Below are 17,292 nucleotides of genomic sequence, written 5' to 3' on the forward strand. Positions count from 1 at the left end.
ATTCAGCAAACCCCAATAACAGCAGCACTGGTCATGCAAACATTCACCCCCCACCCAGGTTCATGCACACCCACACATCTGTGCATTCAGCATATGCCCCATGTCCTGTCCCATACACACACACACCAGCACCTGACCACTACACACCATCACCTACATGCCCAGCACCTGCACCTGTACCATTCCTGTACCGACGTGCACTGATGCAGAGTGAAGAGGAGACTCAGGAGAGTGAAGATTATGTTAATTTAAATTAGAAACCTTTATTTGTGTTTACAGTGTGTTTTTGTTTTTTTGCTCTTATTATTTATACGCCTCTCAGGGAAGATCATTTCAGTTTACAAAAATGCAGAATTGCAGATTATTATTTTATTTTATTTACACATTACACAAAATAAATGCAATGTTTTGAACAAGTTCAAACAAAAGTCTTTCAAATTCATTAATGGTCTTAGACCTGAAGACAATTCTAAAAAAAGAAAAAGAAAAAAAGTTTCTATATCAGTGGTTTTCTGACTATAAGGACCCCAAAAATTATATGTATTTGGCCACCGACCCAAAGATTTTCACCACATTTTGTAGCACAGCACTCGGTGCCGCACTGAGCTTGTAGATCTGCTATTTTCCCAATAGCTAAAGTATAACATAATGAAAAAAACACCAAAAGGGGTTCCCGTCCTGAATGGGTTAAGGGTCAAGGTACTTGGTGAGAATTCTCCTCACTCTCTTTCCGCTTCCCTCATTACAGTCAGTGACATATCTGTTACTCTGTGTGGGAGGCTGGTGAACTCATTCTGTATGGCTTCCTGCTCAACATGAATGTCGACACTTTCATTATTGGCCTCACAATAATTGTGTAGGACGAAGCATGCATAAATTACATTTGGCAGGTCATGCAGATTTATGTCCATAGGCCGCCGCAGAGCTGCAAACCTGGCCTTCAGCCGACCAAATGCACATTCAATGACCATGCGGGCCTTACACAGCATAAGTCCAAAGTACTGTTCTGATGGTGTAGAGCCACCGTTAGAGTACTCTTTCATGAGGTATGGCAGAAGGAGGTAGGCAGGGTCCCCCAAGAGAAAGATGGGTATGGCCTCCTCCTCATCCACAAGCTGCTTCTCTAATTGAGGTATCTTCCCGGTCTTCAAATAGGTATTCACCTTGGAATTGGCAAAGACACGTGCGTCATGGACACTTCCAGGCAAAGCAACATAGCACCTTTATTACAAAGTAAATACACTTGTGTGTGTGACGCTGCTCAACAGTGCCATCCAGTGTTATTGGCGTGGTACTGTGTGTGTGTGTGTGTGTGTGTGTGTGTGTGTGTGTAGCCCCCCCCCCCCCCCCCCCCTGACACATAACAAAATAAAAAGTATTTATCAAACAAACAAATAGCTCTTCAGCCTTCATTACCTGTATTTGTAGTCGCATACAGCTTGGACATTCAGGGAATGTCTGCACTTCCTATTAATGTAGTCCATGGAATTGACAGATGGCTGTTTTATATCAATGTGCGTCCCATCAACCGCTCCCAAACATTGAGGCATTCCATGATCCCGCATGAACCCAGAGACCAGCTCCTCTGCCTCGGGTACAGTGAATGGTAGCCCAATATACTTTGGGCCGAGCAGGACAGTGATGGATTTGCAGGTTTTTCTTATTATAATAGACGCAGTCGGGCGTGATATGCCGAAGGCATTAGCAGTTTTTAGTAGCCGTCCCTCGTCACTTAAATAATATAATGTGAGAGCTACCTTTTTCAGCACTCCAACGGGTGCTCTCATGTTGGTAATTTCACCCTCGATTAAAGGACAAAGTTCTTCACTCAGGGCGACAAGTGATTCTTTAGACATACGGAAATTGTCTTTCCATGCACGGTCGTCAACAACACCATTTTCAAAATTGTCCCAAAACTGGCTTGTCCTCCCTGGTCTCGTCCAGAGACGTCCCCTGGTTCCCCTACGCTGACGTGGTGCATTCATTATTTCATTAATGTAATTCACTCGCCTTCTGCGGTGAGCAATATCATCCGTGAGGATTCTGTACAAATCAACATTTAGCTCCTGGCAGTTCAGTAGTAATGGAAGCGTGACTCGAAGGTCCGACATGGTTGTTATTTTTTTGTTTTTTTTTGTGATCCTGCTTTATTTATAGATTTTTTTCACAAACACAGAAAACAGAAAACATAAAATACAAACACAAGCAACAACAACAACATAATACGTATTCATGGACATAATGTATGAACACAGAAACATAATATAAAACAAGGATAGACAAGATAAACAAATAAAAATACAAATAAATCAAATTAAAAGTTTACATTTGTTCACACGACCAAACACGCAGCATCATCAACCGTATTATATGTATACTAATACAATAAACAATCAAACAATACATGAATAATAAGTGTACCGTGGTCCTCATCACACCTCCAGCAAACCGGACTATCCGACATGGTTGTTGTTGTTCGTTTCCCCTAGCAACTGACGCATGCCTATGACACGGGGCGAGACGACCAGAGCTGACGTAAGCCATGATGTCACAAGTTTTGCGGATCCAACGTTTTGTCTGTTTACACGGAGACCATAGGATACGGCGTTCTGAAAGATTTCCACTCTGGGAGGCGGTTTCACTTCGATGCGTTTTCACCTCCTGAGAACACCGTTCTCGTCTAAATGACAGCGCTAAACGGTACTTTATTTTGCCGTTTTTTATGAACACCATCCTCGTGTAAATAGCACCTTAATCTACTGCTCGATTTAGTCTCCAAATTAAAACTAGACAAAAATGTTAGGAAGGGACTAGTGGACAAGAGATAGAATATAAGTCATTTTACACTTGGTTTGCAGGTTTCAGCAGCTTCTTCTCGTGAGGTACAGCCACTGGTTCGACCAGTAAAACCTCCACTCAAACGTCCATTCAGGTCTTTGCCAATAAGCACTTTTTGTTGTTTTCTTTTGCACTTAATTTCCGTGATATTCCACAACACTTATTTTATGCTTTCTGGACTTCATACTTGAACCAAAGAAAGACTGTGCTGTTACTTTCCTTTTATACTCATTTTGATGGACTATATTCAACAGCGGTTGCCTCATGTATATGGTGATGAAAGCACTTTAAGTTTTTCACTTTGATTCTGAATAATATATTCAGATTGTATGCACTATGCAGTTATTATTTCAGATTGGAATATACGATTTATTTTGTGTTTGTTATACATTGTCATGTCAAGGGGTTTTTCATGATTCTGAATCCATTCCAAGCATTCGTTTTGCACGAAAAACACTCCTTGGGCTAAAAACGGCCATAGCTGTCATCACAGATGTGATGAGGTCAGCACATGGTGGCGATGACCACATTTTAGGTTCAGAACACCACTTCACTTAATTCACTTTGAATTAAAACAAATAAATAATTCTGGCACATTTTCACACGAATTATTATACTCTTCGTGTCACATTTTAGGCAAGGAAATTGGACGGTATTATTTAAAGGTATTACTATTGTAAACAATTGCATCAGAACAGTTCATTTAGCAAGGCATCGACCCATGTGATATTTAATTGGTGTTATTGTGTGTTTCAATATGTTCTTTCAATGGCCTCTAAGGCCTGGGTTAATTAAATAACACCACTGTGTGTGTGTGTGTGTGTGTGTGTGTGTGTGTGTGTGTGTGTGTGTGTGTGTGTGTGTGTGTGTGTGTGTGTGTGTGTGTGTGTGTGTGTGTGAGAGAGAGAGGTGATATTACGTAAAGGCTCTAAGGGGCTGTCATTTGGGACACACCTGATGACTTTAGATGCCTTTGGGTCACGGTGGCGCAGTCGCCTCACAGCTGATTACGTAACGGCAGAGGTGGAAAAAAATACTCAATTGTTTTACTTAAGTAAAAGTACCAATGCTGCAATTTTCGCATTTCCGCACTGTGAAAACATGCAAATGCGAGTTTTCACATTTCCGCTCTGTGAAAACATGAACATGCGCGTTTTCACATTGCTGCAGTGGGACATGCAAATGTGCGTTTTCGCATTTCCGTAGTTGGAAAACATGCAAATGCGCGCGTTTTTGCATTTCCAGACTGGAAAAACACGCGTTTGCGAGTTTTGGCATTTCCAGGCTTGAAAAATATGCACGTTTTTCATGCCTGGAAATGCCAAAATGCGTAGTTGCGTGTTTTTAATTCTATAGCCATAATTCCATAGCATTGGCCATAATTCCATAGCCATAATTCCATAGCATTGGCCATAATTCCATAGCCATAATTCCATAGCATTGGCCATAATTCCATAGACATAATTCCATAGCATTGGCCATAATTCCATAGCATTGGCCATAATTCCATAGCATTGGCCATAATTCCATAGCATTGGCCATAATTCCATAGCATTGGCCATAATTCCATAGCATTGGTCATCATTCTATAGCATTGGTCATCATTCTATAACATTGGTCATAATTCTATAGCATTGGTCATAATTCTATAGCTTTGGTCATAATTCCATAGCATTGGCCATAATTCCATAGCATTGGCCATAATGCCATAGCATTGGCCATAATTCCATAACATTGGCCATAATTCCATAGCTTTGGTCATAATTCCATAGCTTTGGTCATAAATCCATAGCTTTGGTCATAATTCCATAGCTTTGGTCATAAATCCATAGCCATAATTCCATAGCTTTGGTCATAATTCCATAGCCATAATTCCATAGCATTGGTCATAATTCCATAGCATTGGTCATAATTCCATAGCTTTGGTCATAATTCCATAGCCATAATTCCATAGCATTGGCCATAATTCCATAGCATTGGCCATAATTCCATAGCATTGGCCATAATTCCATAACATTGGCCATAATTCCATAGCTTTGGTCATAATTCCATATCTTTGGTCATAAATCCATAGCATTGGACATAATTCCATAGCATTGGCCATCATTCCATAGCATTGGCCATAATTCCATAGCATTGGCCATAATTCCATAACATTGGCCATAATTCCATAGCATTGGTCATAATTCTATAGCTTTGGTCATAATTCCATAGCCATAATTCCATAGCTTTGGTCATAATTCCATAGCATTGGTCATAATTCCATAGCTTTGGTCATAATTCCATAGCCATAATTCCATAGCTTTGGTCATAATTCCATAGCATTGGTCATAATTCCATAGCTTTGGTCATAATTCCATAGCTTTGGTCATAATTCCATAGCCATAATTACATAGCATTGGTCATAATTCTATAGCATTGGTCATAATTCCATAGCTTTGGTCATAATTCCATAGCATTGGTCATAATTCCATAGCTTTGGTCATAATTACATAGCTTTGGTCATAATTCCATAGCTTTGGTCATAATTCCATAGCCATAATTCCATAGCATTGGCCATAATTCCATAGCATTGGCTGTGCGGTTTTCCTATGGAAATTATAGATGTTGGCTATGTGTGGACCAGTGATGCACTCTAGGGGTGAGAAAGGGCATCACAACAACAACAACGTCATTTTGGTACTTTGGTGCGCATGCACGAAGACCCGTGGTTCTATTTTATTCGATTTGTGTCGCTGTGAGCCTCGACGGTCTGTCGGTATGTATATAAATGTGCCTGTAAATGTTGTTATTGTGATATTATGATCCTAATTTGTACTCATTATATAGTGTGTTTATTTGCTTGTATGTTCTGCGGTTGAAGTTGTGTTTTGTGTATTTCTTTCTATTGCAGTAAAATTACCTACTACTACTGGCTACTACACTGCTATTACCAAACCAATGCTAGTAGAGGATCACGCATCGTGCGGACTGGCCTAGTCTATATATCAAAGTTTAGATTAGTGTATGTGTGTTCGTGTATGAGTGTGTAATGTGTGTTATTATTATTTTCTATATAAAAAGAACAAAATCCATCTTGTGTGGTTTGAGTGTTATTGAAAAGTGGAGTAATTGCACAGTAAGGTCGGGTTCCAGCGAGCCTTTTCAGAGGGAAATCACTTGTCAAATCTCTAGATAAAGTGATATCTGAACAGTAATTTTACGCTACCTGCAGTAGGCTAATCTTACAATCTTGTAACCCTGTGATCAAGTGATCACAGTGAAGTAAGTGAGGGTATTTAGCATTTGGCCAGTCCGTACTCGTGAAGCCGAGTGTGAATAGCCATTGTTATAACAGTGGGCTAGCCTTTTGGGAGAGGAAGAGGAGCGGGACTGGCGACGTCGCCTTAAAGTACCGTGTCAACCCCGTGCCAAGCCGAAGAAGAGTCGGGACTTGGATCGGGACGTTAGAGGGACTTCCCAACTCTCCAGACCAGAGACAAGAGGCTACCAATCTAAGGAGGGACGTCGATGCTAACCCCGCAGCCTCGAGTGAAGGACCTCGTCGCACAGTGGAGCATCGCGTACAACCGCACCACACAATAGTGTTACAAAGGGTCGGACGTTCTCATGAGCCGTTCCCTGAAGTGAAGTGTGTTGTGTTCATTGACTAAGTGCTTGCATTGCTGAGATACCATCGTTGTTCATGTCTGCTAACTGGATAACATCAGGGGGATCTAAAGCTAAGTGCTAACATTGCTATTTGCCACCAGCTAAAGTGCATTTATTTGCTGTTAGAAAGTGACATTTTCTCCCTAACGTAAACCAGAAGACCTGACGACGTGAAGGAAAGGAACGGTGAGTCGGCAGGGGTGTGTTGGCAGAGAATGGCCACTTGGCGGCGGTATTGACTTTTTTATTGACGCATTTTCTAAGTGACATTTGTGAGTGTACTGACGGGGGTTGACCACAGTGGGTCGCCATGGCACCACTTGATGACTTGAAAAAGGAACGCACCAATGCACAAAGGGTTTTTACCAGGAGAGTCAATAAAATAAATGACAGTTTGGACCTGTTAAGTGGAGAAGAGCTACTTAACGAGCAGAAGGGACTTCAGATGGTTTATGATGTGTTCTGGGGCATTAATGATGATTACCTAGATGCACTGGAGGAGAATGCAGACTCCGACCAAAATGAAGTCACTGATGTGAAAGATAAAGGAGAGAGCTGTCGGCAAAAATACAGAAACACAATGTTGCAGCTAAAAAGCACAGTATGGAGAGACATTGTGTCGGACCAGTTCCAGAAGGCCAAAATAAGACTTGATGGTGAATTTGAGAATGCCAAAGGTCTTAAGGGTGAGATCACATCAGATCAGTGTGAAGAGATGTGTGATCGGTTGAATACCACTGTCACAGACCTTGAGTTGATAGGTGACAAGTGGGCTCCTTTTGTCCCCAAGGAGGAGGGTGCTACTTTACGGGAGAGCATGAAGGACTACGACCGTACTTTGAAAGTGCATATCCGAACATTGAGACGCCAAGTGCGCAAAAGAGGGAGTGAAGGAAGTGACATTTTTGAGGATACACTAGACCTTACTTCACCTGCTAATGTAGAGCAGGGTAGGGACATGAACCTGAACGCCGACCAAAGCGAGGCGCCAGTCACAGGCGGGGCTTCAGGTGAGCAAGACGACCAGCAGAACGGTGTGCTGGGTGGGGGCGCTGCACTGCTAAATCCCCCAGGCCTGTCACAGATGCCATCACTGCAGGACGTGAACGTCAAGAGAGAAGCAAGGTATACGTCGAGCAGCGGTGGAGTGAGGTGGGCGGGCGCTGGGCCTGGTGTCGTGCCAGGCGCGTCAGTCCCAACAGTAGGAGTGGTGGCGCCAAAGCTGACGCTGGCTCCTCTGAGTCTTCCAAAGTTTTACGGGGATAGGAGGAACTACATGCACTGGAGAGAGAACTGGATAAAACTGCAACGCCTAGCTGAGCCATCGGGCTTACCGTAATTGCAGCTTTTCCACCTGCTAGACAGTCTTGACAAAGCGGTAAAAAACGAACTCAGACTGGAGTATTATCGCGATGTGACTGACGTTTTCAATGCGTTAGACGATCGGTATGGGGACGTCTCCTTGATCGCTGACGACATCGTCATGGAGTTGCAGGAGATGCCGGCAGTGCGTGGAAACCAGCCAAGAGAGACTTTACAGTTAATTCAGAAAGTGGAACGCGCTCTGGATGACCTGACTGACTTGAAGTGTGCTGGGGTTATTAATAACCCGTTGGTGGTCCGTGCGCTTGAAAGCAAATTACCGCATGACCTGCAGACACGGTGGCTTGTGTTTCAGTCCGATCCATTGAACCGGATCTCTACTTTGAACCGGTTTAGTGGACTGTTGCACTTTCTTCGGTGTCAAAAGACAGTCCTTTCACGGCAGGAGCAACTGCAGGCTAAGCGGCCGGACAACGCCAGGGCAAGTGAGCCACAGCCTCGCAGTAAGAAGACGGGAGACAAAGCACAAGAACGGCGGGCATTCACCAAGGCAACAGTGAGTGGGGAGAAGGACAGCTCGTCGCGGGGCTCCTGTGTAGCTTGTGGAGAGGAAGGACATTCGACGCAGTTGTATCGATGCAAAACATTTCGTAACGCCAGTGCTCCTGACAGAAGAGCTTATGCAAAGAAGGTGAAGGCATGTCTGAAGTGTTTGCATCCCCATGAGGGGACGTGTCGGAGGAACTTTTTATGCAGGAACGACGAGTGCAAAAAGGGGGATAATCCTTCGGATCACCACTTCCTTTTGTGCTTTAAACCACGGCCCGTCAAAGACACTATTTCCAGTGACAATGTGAGGGATGGTGCAAGAGGGGGGCCCAGAGTGGATCAAGACAGAGAGCCTCGGAGCTCAGCTGCACAGCGGGAGAGTGTCTCCGAGAAGATCAGCTCACTGGAGAAACAGTTGGCTGAACTCAGGCAGGCTCACACACATCATGTGAAGACAACTGTCTGTGTGGGGACAAGGGGGCCAAAAGTACACCCGGTCCTCATGATGTTAATCAATGTCGAAACCATGCGAGGAGACGGGATCGGAACGTTGATTGATTTAGCGTCCGATACCAACTGTATAACCCACCAGGCTGCAGAGAGGCTGGGGTTATATGGGGAACCTGTCACACTAGCTGTACATGGTGTGGCTGGGATGAAGACTACAGTGAAAACGGGGAAGTACACTGTGGAGTTGAATGTGGCAACAAGAAAAGGGTCTCGGCCAGTTCACAAGATGGACTGCTATGGACTAGATGAGATTGCCAGGATCGGTTATGCAGTGGATGTGAGGCGTTTGGAGAAGCTCTTTCCACGAGCTGGAGATCTCACGCGTCCACATAAAGTGGAGCTGCTCATCAGTGCCAGGGAGGGTCGCCTCGCTCCTCAGCGTTTGAGGAGGCGTGGTGATTTAGTCCTGTGGGACGGCCCTTTGGGGAGAACGGTTACAGGCGTGCATCCTGACCTGACTGAGGACGTGGAGGTGACGGCACAGGTGGCTACACATTGTGCTCTGACTATGAGAGCGGAGGCTGTGCGGGTGGAAAGACCTGTTAGCTGTCCAAAGCAGAGCTGTGGAGAAGGCTCGATCTGTGGGGAAGGCTCGACTGCTGCCTGCAACGCTGATGTCATGGAGTGGCTGCGGTGGGACAGTATTGGAGCTGCCTGCAATCCTGTGTGCGGAGGTTGTCGGTGTGGAAAGTGTGCTCCAGGGGGAAAGGAAATTACTCTTGCTGAAGAGAGAGAGCTCGAGATAATCAGGAGAGGCCTGACCTTCAGAGTGAGCGACGCGCACAGTGACAAGCCACATTGGGATGCCAGCTACCCATGGAAGGAAGACCCGTCTACCCTGCCAAACAATCGCAGTGCAGTCAAAGCTACATTCCTGAATTCTGAGAGGCGTCTCGGTCGCAATCCGGAGTGGAAGGAGACTTATGCTAGGCAGGTGCATGAAATGGTCGAGAGAGGAGCTGCTGTCAAGCTGTCAAAGGTTGTGGTGGAGGAGTGGAGCGGAGCTGTGTGGTACATTAACCACCTCATGGCGCCTAATCCGCATTCAACTTCCACACCGATGAGGATCGTGTGGGACAGCAGCCAGGAGTTCCAGGGGGTGAGCATGAATAGCATTCTGCTGAAGGGCCCGGACGTTCTGAACCCCATCCGCGCGGTGTTGCTGCGGTTTCGTGAGGGGGAGTATGCTGCCATTGGCGATATTTCCAAAATGTACAATTCTGTCTGGTTGGAGGAACAGGAGGTGCACGTGCATCGGTTTTTGTGGAGAGACTCCCCAGAAGAAGAGATTGAGGATTACGCCGTGGTGCGTGTGAATATGGGAGATAAACCTGCCGGGTGCATCGCGCAGGTTTGCATGCGTGAAACTGCTTGTTTGCCCCAGTTCAGCAGCATGATTGAGGAGAAGAGCGTCATAACGGACGGCTCGTACGTGGATGACCTGCTCCTTTCCCACAATGTCCCCGAGAGACTGAATGACATTTTGGCGGGGGTCAAGACCATTCTGGCCACTGGGGGGTTTCAACTGAAGCTTTGGGTGCGGTCTGGCCAAAGTGGGAGGCAGGGAGTCGGCGAGAGCAAGCGAGAGACTGTCTTATTGCCAAACCAGATGCGTGAGGAGGACAACAAGGCAGTTTGGGTTGGTTATCACGTGGGGGAGGACAACCTCTACCTCATGGTGGCAATCAATTTCTCGGCACGGAAGAGGAAACTGCGCACAGGGCTTGACCTCACCGTGGACGAAGTGGAAAGAGAGACACCAGACCCTCTTACTCGTCGTGAGCTACTGAGTCAGGTGGCTGGGTTGTATGACCCTCTTGGTCTTGCAACGCCTCTCAAGCAGAAGGGTGTCGTTCTGGTGAGGAGAGCGTTTCAAGAAGCTGGAACGTTGACGAAGGACACCTGGGATAAGCCTCTTTCTGACGAGCTTAAAGAGTTTAAAGAGTACGCTCGGTTGAGCTCTGTCAGGTTTCCCAGGTCCATTACTCCATCTGGCTGGGTGGGTAAGCCCTGGGGAATCACCTTCTCTGACGGAAGTTCAGAGTCGTATGGAGCAGTGCTTTACTTGCACTGGAAGACAGCACCAGTGGAGGAGTGGCCAATGAAGTCCGCTGCGGAGGTGGCTGCTGGGTCAAGGGAGGCTGTTGGAGCACCGCAAAGGAAGGCGTTTACTGCTGTCACTACGAGGGCTCAGGCTAAGCGCCAGGGTCCTACGTCAGGTAGTGATGGTGGCTCTGACTCGTCTCCAGGCGGTGATGGGAGGCCTTCGCCGATCAACGACGGTGGTGTACCAGCTGCTGCTGATGTGGAGTCTGGGTCGGACTTAGATGAAGAACCTGCGGTGACGTCTATTGACTGGACGAAGAAGCTGTGGGGGTCGGCTCTCATTGACCATGTGGACTTGATGCGTAGTAGCACGCTAACCAAGCTCTGCGGGGCGGTGGGCTACTGGCGCCGACTAATAAAGAATTTGATGAATCAGTTTTGGAGGCGGTGGAGTCAGTTGGCGGGGCCTCAACTGTTCGTGCGGCAGAAGTGGCATGTTCCAGTCCGGAACATTGCTGTCGGCGACCTGGTGTGGATGGCGGATCAAAACGCTCTTCGTGGACGGTTCCGGTTGGGTCGAGTCGAGGAGGTGTTTCCGGATGGCCAGGGCGTCGTGCGGGATGTCGTGGTGCGGACGTGTCCGTGTCAACCAATCAGCTGGTCGCAAGTGCGGACAACAACAAAGTCCTCACTGAGAAATACCCAAACAAAAGACTATTTGACTTTGTGTGTGTTTCCTTTCAGTAAGTGGGTGTTTCTCTGTGAGGTGGCTGAGAGTGGGTATATCTGCTCTCAGTTAAGGAGTTAGGTCGTCGTACTGAACTCCTTTAGTTAGTTTAATACTTAGTGATGATTGCGTGTTGGATAACATTTGTTTCTTTAACTATTTTCTCTTTTTTCTGTGGGTGAACTGTTTAAGACTTGCTTATTTTTTACGTGTGCCAATTTAGGTAAATATTCGGAAGTAGGATTGTGTGACCTACTTCGTTCGTGTCACTCGTAGGTCAAGTGGGAGGTGTGCGGTTTTCCTATGGAAATTATAGATGTTGGCTATGTGTGGACCAGTGATGCACTCTAGGGGTGAGAAAGGGCATCACAACAACGTCATTTTGGTACTTTGGTGCGCATGCACGAAGACCCGTGGTTCTATTTTATTCGATTTGTGTCGCTGTGAGCCTCGACGGTCTGTCGGTATGTATATAAATGTGCCTGTAAATGTTGTTATTGTGATATTATGATCCTTATTTGTACTCATTATATAGTGTGTTTATTTGCTTGTATGTTCTGCGGTTGAAGTTGTGTTTTGTGTATTTCTTTCTATTGCAGTAAAATTACCTACTACTACTGGCTACTACACTGCTATTACCAAACCAATGCTAGTAGAGGATCACGCATCGTGCGGACTGGCCTAGTCTATATATCAAAGTTTAGATTAGTGTATGTGTGTTCGTGTATGAGTGTGTAATGTGTGTTATTATTATTTTCTATATAAAAAGAACAAAATCCATCTTCAGTGTGGTTTGAGTGTTATTGAAAAGTGGAGTAATTGCACAGTAAGGTCGGGTTCCAGCGAGCCTTTTCAGAGGGAAATCACTTGTCAAATCTCTAGATAAAGTGATATCTGAACATTGGCCATAATTCCATAGCTTTGGTCATAATTCCATAGCTTTGGTCATAAATCCATCGCTTTGTTCATAATTCTATAGTGTAGGTGCGAAAATCCCAAACAATGTATCGTACGCGTTTCAAAAGCATTAGAGTCCACTTCCAACGTACACTTTCTTCATTTATTAAAACAAAAACAAAAAAATCCAAAGTGTGAAAACTCAATCAAACAAAAACGGTAAAATAATTGTTTCTGGTCTAATATAACTTCAGAGCTGTCTTTCCACTGAGAACCAAACTTGTACTGCCACGCAGTCACTGTGACCCTGGCTAGAATCTGATCTCAGGTCAGAATGGGTTTAGTGACCCTGGCTCATTTATAAAGAATCTGATCTCAGGTCAGAATGGGTTAAGTGATCCTGGCTCACTTATACAGGCCTGTTCTCAATTAACGCAGCTGCTCCAAATACCTTGATTAAAGCAGATCCCTGCACAGATCAACTATGCCCAACAGAATAGTTGAACAAACACTGGACAATACAAACCTATATAACATGAATTTACATACAAAATTGCAAATAAAAAATTCTCACAAATCACAGGTAGGCCTTCAGTATATATGTGTTTTTACATACCGGCTCCTACATATACTGTAGCATTGGTCATCATTCTATAGCATTGGTCATCATTCTATAGCATTGGTCATCATTCTATATCATTGGTCATCATTCTATAGCATTGGTCATCATTCTATAGCATTGGTCATCATTCTATAACATTGGTCATCATTCTATAGCATTGGTCATCATTCTATAGCATTGGTCATAATTATATAGCATTGGTCATAATTCTATAGCATTGGTCATCATTCTATAGCATTGGTCATCATTCTATATCATTGGTCATCATTCTATAGCATTGGTCATCATTCTATAACATTGGTCATCATTCTATAGCATTGGTCATCATTATATAGCATTGGTCATCATTCTATATCATTGGTCATCATTCTATATCATTGGTCATCATTCTATAACATTGGTCATCATTCTATATCATTGGTCATCATTCTATAGCATTGGTCATCATTCTATATCATTGGTCATCATTCTATAGCATTGGTCATCATTCTATAGCATTGGTCATCATTATATAGCATTGGTCATCATTCTATACCATTGGTCATCATTCTATAGCATTGGTCATCATTTTATAGCATTGGTCATCATTCTATATATTGGTCATAATTCTATAGCATTGGTCATCATTCTATAGCATTTGGTCATCATTCTAAAGCATTGGTCATAATGCTATAACATTGGTCATCATTCTATATCATTGGTCATCATTCTATAGCATTGGTCATCATTCTATAGCATTGGTCATCATTCTATAGCATTGGTCATCGTTCTATAGCATTGGTCATAATGCTATAACATTGGTCATCATTCTATAGCATTGGTCATAATGCTATAACATTGGTCATCATTCTATATATTGGTCATCATTCTATAGCATTGGTCATAATTATATAACATTGGTCATCATTCTATAGCATTGGTCAACATTCTATAGCATTGGTCATCATTCTATAGCATTGGTCATCATTCTATATCATTGGTCATCATTCTATAGCATTGGTCATCATTCTATAGCATTGGTCATCATTCTATAGCATTGGTCATCATTCTATAGCAGTGGTCATCATTCTATAGCATTGGTCATCATTCTATATCATTGGTCATCATTCTATAGCATTGGTCATCATTCTATATCATTGGTCATCATTCTATAGCATTGGTCATCATTCTATAGCATTGGTCATCATTCTATAGCAGTGGTCATCATTCCATAACATTGGTCATTATATATGATTGGTCATTGGTTTACCTGTCTGTCTAGCATCAAATGTTGGATGAGTGAGAACTTTCTCAAGCTAAATGAGGATAAGACAGAAGTTCTTATAATTGGTTCTAGTGAGCAGAAATAATCAATAATAAGCAGACTTGGCAACCTGGCTGTAGAAAGTAACAGTACAGTAAAGAACCTGGGGGTTATTATTGATTCTGAATTGAATTTTAATTCACACATTAATCATGTTACCAAGATTGCCTTTTTTCACCTTAGAAATATTGCACGAATCAGAGCCTATGTGTCCTTGGACGATGCAAAAACGCTAATCCACGCCTTTGTTTTTTCTCGGCTTGATTACTGCAATGCACTTTTTTCAGGACTGCCTAAGAAAACAACTGACAGATTACAACTTGTCCAAAATGCAGCAGCCAGAGTTTTAACTAGAACTAAGATGAGAGAACATATTACTCCAGTTTTGGCATCACTGCACTGGCTTCCGGTTGTTTTTAGGATTGATTTTAAAATTATTTTACTTGTCTATAAAGCTCTCAATGGTCTCGCACCTTCCTACCTACATGACTAAATATGTCCCAAACCGCCCACTAAGGTCTTCCACTGCTGGCCTGCTCGCTTTGCCTAAAAAAATGGCAACAAAAAAATACGGGGAAGCAGCTTTTTGCTTCTACGGGCCGTCGGCATGGAACAAGCTCCCACTGTACCTTCGTCAGGCAGCCTCTGTAGACATTTTTAAAGATCAGCTCAAGACCCACTTCTACAACATTGCTTTTAATTGATCTTTTATTTTTATTTTTTTATTTTTTGTTATTCATGTCCTCACTGTATTGCATTACTGCTTGTTTTTTTTTATGTCGTTGCCTTGCTTTTCTTTTATTCTCCATTGCTCTGTAAAGCACTTTGAGCTGCATTTCATGTCATGAAAGGTGCTATACAAATAAAGTGTTATTATTATTCTGGGTGCCTGCCATGCAATGGCAGAAACACAGGTTGAAATCCGCAACACATACTTAATAATTATCGTAATATATGTTCTGAAACTTTGACCTCTATGGCCGGCCGCACGGTTTACCAAAGCCCCACAATATATACATCGAAACGTGCGGCTCGGCCGGGAATGGTGTGCTTGTGCTTTTCTTTCCGTTTCGGGTTACCGTGCCGACGTAATTCGCAATAAACGACGCGAAAAATGCCCCATGCAAAGTCAATGGGGAAACGCGGGTAAAAACAGAAAACGACACGTTACTTTGGAGCCACATTGCTCTGGCATAATGTTACGTAGAAACACGAGTTAAACCTCAAACAGCACACGAGGCCATCGACTTTGTTGTGGTTCAGACGGAATTCGAATACGTTGCACGGTTTGCCCGCTATCGCAGTCCAAAGTGTGTGTGGTCTGAGCAAAAATCTCGACTCTCAGTGTCGCACGGCCAGAGAGAGAGTGGGTCAGAGGGAGAAGCCAATCTGAAGACTGTAGCGAAATTCTCCGAACAAATCGTCCTCACGGCCAAAATATTAACTTTACACGCATGGGTTTCGGTCATTTTGTAGCCACACTCGTCCTCTTTCACCCAATGTCACAACCACAGCCCAAATTCATACGGTACATGAACTACAGCCGTGAAAGCGACAGGTGTACCATCATAATGTGTCATACAACTCCATGTGAAATGCATGAATGAGTCAGCAGTTTTTTCATCACAAACACAATTTCTTAACTCGCTCTCATAACCACGTTTTTTATCGTACCAATACCACGATCGCACACGGCGTACCTCAATGTCTCGGGTCACTCACGGCGAAAACAAAAATCGCATTTGACGTTTACTTTTTGCGATAGAGCAATTTGTTCGGACATACGTTCTCTCACTGAATCAGTGTGGTTTTAACTTTCAATAGTGTTTGCATTCGCATAGACTAGCCCTAGCCCAGGTGAAATTGATACTTTGTTAATGATTCAAGGTCAAGTTGACCACCTCTCAAACACGCGCACACACGAACGCACATGCACGCATGTGCACGCACACACACACATTGAAAGTCAATGGAGAAAATCGGGGAAACACGTAACTCTGTCATTTCTCGACCGTTTCAGAAGCAGGGCGGCTCGCCGGAACCGGGCCGCCCCCCCCAAACGAAACCAAATGGACCCTAACAGCTCAGACATCTTAGCATTAGCATGTTAGCATGATAGCATTAGCATGTTAGCATTAGCATGTTAGCATTAGCATGTTAGCATGATAGCATTAGCATGTTAGCATTAGCATGTTAGCATGTTAGCATTAGCATGTTAGCATTAGCATGTTAGCATTAGCATATTAGCATGTTAACATTAGCATGTTAACATTAGCATGTTAGCATGATAGTATTAGCATGTTAGCATTAGCATTAGCATGTTAGCATTAGCATGTTAGCATTAGCATGTTAGCATTAGCATGTTAGCATGTTAGCATTAGCATGTTACTATTAGCATGTTAGCATTAGCATGTTAGCATTAGCATGTTAGCATGTTAGCATTAGCATGTTACTATTAGCATGTTACTATTAGCATGTTAGCATTAGCATGTTAGCATTAGCATGTTAGCATTAGCATTAGCATGTTAGCATGTTAGCATTAGCATGTTACTATTAGCATGTTACTATTAGCATGTTAGCATTAGCATGTTAGCATTAGCATGTTAGCATTAGCATGTTAGCATATTAGCATGATAGCATGTCAGCATTAGCATGTTAGCATGATAGTATTAGCATGTTAGCATTAGCATGTTAGCATTATAGCATTAGCATGTTAGCATGTTAGCATTAGCATGTTAACATATTAGCATTAGCATGTTAGCATTAGCATGTTAGCATGATAGCATTAGCATGTTAGCATTAACATGTTAGCATGTTAGCATTAGC

The sequence above is a fragment of the Protomyctophum parallelum genome, assembly GCF_964188405.1.
Source record: "Protomyctophum parallelum genome assembly, chromosome: 12".
NCBI classification, from domain to species: domain Eukaryota; kingdom Metazoa; phylum Chordata; class Actinopteri; order Myctophiformes; family Myctophidae; genus Protomyctophum; species Protomyctophum parallelum.